Genomic DNA, 5459 nt, shown 5'->3' with positions numbered 1-5459 from the left:
AAATCCTGGTGGGGACTGAGCATGATAGTGGGACAGGAGGAAAGTCAAGGGAAATAGAGGAAAGAGCTGGGAGGCAAAAGGCATTTATAGAGGTCTAGATAAAGACATATACTTGTCTTTTAAACAGGTCACTTACAGTTATACCAACTTCTACAGAAAGCTGATCTCAGGAACACAGCAGAGTGGTTCAGGTGGGAGTCAGACACACCTACCTGCAAACAAACTTACTCTGCTACTATTTGTTGTGTGAACTCAGTTAAGGTACCAACCTGTCTACGCCTTGTCTTCCTAACAGCATGGGAGAAATACCAGGCTTTCTACTCCCATAAAGAGTCTTGGAAACCTACAGGGGAAGTTCTACCCTGCTCTATGGGGTCACTATGAGTTGGCATCCACTAGATGGCAGGGAGTTTTTTTAAAATCTTATTAACTCGTGCTGGTGGCACAGTAGGTTAAGCACTAGCCTGTTCACCTCAAGGCAGTGATCCAAAGGCATCAGAGGCCCCTCGAGAGAAAGAAGAGGCTTTCTGCTCCCATAAAAAACCTTAGGGAGCCATGCTACTTTGTCCTATAGAATCACTATAGGAGTCGGAATCGATGTGATGGTAAGGGTTACCTATGAAAGTTGTTATAATAACTAAATACGGTACAAAAAAATCTAAAAAGTTTAAACAGAGCAGCTGGCGGAGAGCAAGTCCTAAATTCATGTCAGCTGTTATTGATCCCCACCCCCATTATAAACAGGGCTAACTTTCCCATAGGAATATGTAACGCAATTTTGATTAGATTCTCTTTTGGAATTGTAAATGCTCAGCCTATTTGAACTTTGATTTCTGCAAACAAGCAGAACAAACAAGCAAGTGTCAGGCAACACTCTCGCGTTAAAAATGGAGGCATGCTTAATTTATTGCCCAAAGTCTAGGCTTTAAAATCTGTGCTGTACAATAAGTAAATAAAACGATTGCTTTCAAAAAGATATGACTTGGATCACTTGCTTCTTAGTTACGAGGAACTTACATGGCTGGCGAGAACATAAATCTGTTTAACGACTTTGTAAAACAGTTTGGTGGTTGTGCTGGTGAAGTGCCATGAGGCCCCTTGCAATTCACAGCGACACTACGTACCACAGAAGTGAACCCTGCCGGGTCCTGCGCCATCCTCACCACCTTTGCTGTTTGGGCCCGTTGTTGCAGCCAGTATGTCAGTCCATCTCCCGAGGGTCTTCTGTTTCCCTGACCTTTGACTTGATGTCCTTCTCCAGGGACAAGTCCCTCTTGTTAACCTGTCCCAAGGATGTGCTATGAAGTCTCACCAACTTGGCTTCTAAGGAGCATCCTGGCCGTAGCTCCTCTGTGCCAGCTTTACTCTTTCTTCTGGAAGTCCACGGCCTATCTGATATTCTACACCACCACCACAGTTACAGGTATCGATTCCTCTTCGATCTTCCTTAGGGCCTTGTTTTCTTTGGATAGCAGGTGACTGGAAAAGGCCATGGCTTGGGTCAGACTCAGCTTAGTCCTCAAAGTGACATCATTGATCCTTAACCCTTTTTAAAATCATTTTATTGGGGGGCTCTTACAAATTGATAACAATAATCCACCATTCAATGGTATCAAGCACACTTGTACATATGTTGCCATCAACATCCCCCAAACAACTTCTTCCTACTTGATCCCTTGGTATCAGCTCCTCCTTCTTTCCCCTCCCTCCCCTGATCCTTAACACTTTAAAGAAGTCTTTGTTTGTTTGTTTTGCAGATTTGCTCAATACGTCTTTTGATTTTCTTATTGCTGCTTCCATGTGCACTGATTGTGAATCCAAGTGAAATGACATCTCTGACAAATCAGCCTTTTCTCCATTTATCATGATGTTTCCATTGATCAAGCTGTGAGGGCTTTTGTTTTCTGTATGTTGATGTGAGGAGTAATCCATACTGCAGGCTGTAGTCTTTGATCGTCATGAGTAAGTGCTTCAAGCCCTCTTTACTTCATCAGGCAAAGATGTGCCTGGTGCTCACGGCAGGCTGATGCTAAGTCTTCTTGGAACCCTAATGCTATAGTCTTTATATAGTCTAGTTTCTCTAATTCTTTTCTTTTTTTTTTTTTAATAGTTTCATTAGGGGCTCATACAACTCTTATCACAACCCATACATACATCAATTGTGTAAAGCATATTTGTACATTCATTGCCCTCATCATTCTCAAAATGTTTGCTCTCCACTTAAGCCCCTGGCACCAGGTCATCTTTTTTCCCCCTCTCTCCCTGCTCCCCCTCCCTCATGAGCCCTTAGTAATTGATAAATTATTATTCTGTCATATCTTGCCCTGTCCGACATCTCCCTTCACCCACTTTTATGCTGTCTGTCCCCCAGGGAAGAGGTCATGTGTAGATCCTTGTCATCGGTTCCCCCTTTCCAACCCACCCTCCCTCCATGCTCCCAGTATGCAGATAGAGTAAGTATGGTGACGAGCTAGAACCCTGACATGAACCTTCTTTGATTTTAAACCACACAGGATGTCCTTGGTCTGTATGTATTGAGTGTCAGAAATCAATTTTACGTGACCACATACTGCACCATACTTTTTTTAAAAAAAATCATTTTATTTGGGGCTTATACAACTCTTATCACAATCCATACATCCATCCATTGTGTCAAGCACATTTACTATACCATCACTGATACACTTGACTCTTGCAATGAAAACAAGGCTACATTTTTTTCAAATAGAATTTTCTCCTTAAACAGTGTGGACATGCCTGAAGAAGAATACACGAAACCAAATTGTAAATACAAATCTTCACAGAGGAGTCCGACAATGTCATTCCTACAATAGAGCTAGGTTTACAGTTTCAGGAAAGGTAAATCTGGATGTGATGCCATCACAAAGATAAAATATGATGTGTATTTCCCAATGTCAACACTGCTTTACGCAGATCCCTAACTAGGTCACAAACTGCTCAGCAGAACACTCATTTTCATCTCTGAAGAGACTCGAAACCTCTCCCAAACAAAAAAACCTCACTGCCATATAATCAATTCCAACCCATAGTGACCCTATAGGCCAGAGTCAAGCAAATACGCCTCGGTGTTTCCAAAGCTATACACCTTTACTGGAACTGACAGCCTCCTCTTTCTCCCTTACAGCAGCTGCTGGATTTGAACTGACAGCCTTGGGTTTAATAGTCCAACCTGTAACCCACTACACCACCAAGGATATTTCCGTGCACAACACTAATTCCAGAAAGACTTAATGAATTCTCTTAGATATGAAAATAAGTAGATATTGTTTGGCAGCTTAGCTGTGATAAATCATTTTTAAATTGTTAAGTCCATAGAAGAGAAAGTAATTTTTTCCATTACAACATGTTAGAAATGAAACACCCGTCTAAACATAAAGCATAAGAATTTGTTGTAAAATTTGTTTTCTGATCATTAAGTTTTCTTGACACCTTCTCATTTATTAATTGTGGTATTTATTATGAAACAAGCATCAAAATTGCTGTTGAAAGCAAAATTGGTAAACACCTTTTCTTTTCCTTTATGGATAGACAGAATTTTACATGGACTTTTGAAATAACTAAATTCATTCATTTTCTTTGTTGTAGAATTATGAAGGGGCTTCAAAAAATTCATCGGACGATTCTATTATCCTTTAATTCCATGTTTCCATTCATTCTTTGATGCTCACTTGTATGTGGAATATACTTATGGCAGATTAATTATAGTTTATAGCAAAAGTCAGTATCCTGCATCCACTACACAAATGTAATCCTTTAATTCATCCCATTTCACTAAAACCAGGTAAGTCACTTTTGCATTCAGTTGCTAATATTTCACCAGCATTAACAACCTGGACAGCTAAAGATGCGTACACACACAGACACACACACACAGCCCCAAATCAACCCACTCAGCTTACAGTGCCGGTGATACAGGGTTTCAGAGACTGTAATAGTTGCCGAAGCCCCTCCACCGCCGCCCGGCCACAGGCACTTCTTGCTGGCATTGTTCCTGTGGCTTCCTAGCTGGCCCCGTGCCTCTGCCTTTGCTTCCTTCATGGTCTACTCTCCATCCAGTAGCTAGAGACATTCCTTCTAACACTCAAGTCATCCGCCTTTGATCCCATTTGAAACCCACCGAGACTTTCCATGTTACGCCGCGTAAGAGAGCCGTTAAGTCTTTGGGCCCACACACCAGTAATTATAGAGGGGGCCTACCTACTTCTACAGATTCCCAGTGGACTCCTTGAGTTTCATACGTGCTTGACACCTTTCTCAAGGATTTCACCCTAGCCTGCCTGCGATACTGCTCCCCCAACATGGCTTGCTCCCTCCCTTCCTTTCAATCTATGCCCAACTGTTACCCTGTTCAAGAGACAAAGGACAGATTTTATTAGAAAGGGAAACAAATGATATTTTTACCCAGAGGAGAGGGGAGAAGGTGGGCGGAGAGCTTCTTTGAACCTATCTTTCTATATAGTTTTGATTGAGCCATGTTACTAATTTCTATGTTTACTAAATTAAATCAAAAAACAAAAACCCTACAATTAAGTAGAAACAAAACCAAATCAATGCGACTGCATATCAAACTGATAGCATTAACTACACCAAAACCAATGTCACTGCCAGTCAATTCCAGCTCACAGCGACCCTATAGGAAAGGGTAGAACCATCCCTGTGGGATTCCAAGACCCTAGCCCTTTACAGGGGTAGCCAGTCTTGTCTTTCTCCTGAGGCAGAACTACACAGAAGGGAAGGAGGGATGAATAAAGTAACATTTGTATACAGTATTCTCTCTCTATTTCATTGAATGTATTAGAGAATAAAAACAATGGCAGTGCTGGGACACAAGTCAAGCCTGAGTAAATTCAAACACATAGAGATTACTCAGATGTCCTTCTTGGATCATCACACCATAAAGCTTGAGATTAATAATAATAGGAAGACCAGAAAAACATGGGCAAATGATTGGAGGATGAATAATGATCTTCTGCAACATGAATGGGTACTGGCCCAGATTAGAGAGGCGTTTAGGATGTTTCTAGAAACTAATGAGAATGAGACTACAGCATATCAAACCTTATGGGTTACTATGAAAGCAGTTATCAGCGGTAGCTTGATAGCAATAAGTGCATATATGAAAAAGGAAGAGAGACGAAGACTGATCCACTATCACAAAACCTCCAGCAACTAGAACGGAGTCAACAGGACAACCCCTCCAATAGCAAAAGAAAAGAAATCATAAAAATCAGGGCAGTTAAACTGGTCAGAAGATAAGAGAATGATGCAAAAAATCAATGCAGCAAAAAGCTGGTTCTTTGAAAGGATCGACAGAACAGTCAGACCACTGGCAAACCTAACCAAGGACAGGAAGGAGCAAACATCAATAGTCAGGATGAGGGATGAAGCCGGGGAAATCACAAAGGACCCCAATGAGATTAAAAGGATAATCATAAAGT

The sequence above is a fragment of the Echinops telfairi genome, unplaced genomic scaffold, assembly GCF_000313985.2.
Source record: "Echinops telfairi isolate 266 unplaced genomic scaffold, ASM31398v2 ScPeMD7_7466;HRSCAF=8504, whole genome shotgun sequence".
Classification (NCBI taxonomy): domain Eukaryota; kingdom Metazoa; phylum Chordata; class Mammalia; order Afrosoricida; family Tenrecidae; genus Echinops; species Echinops telfairi.
The sequence above is the reverse complement of the archived record's forward strand: the minus strand, read 5'-3'. Positions refer to the sequence as shown.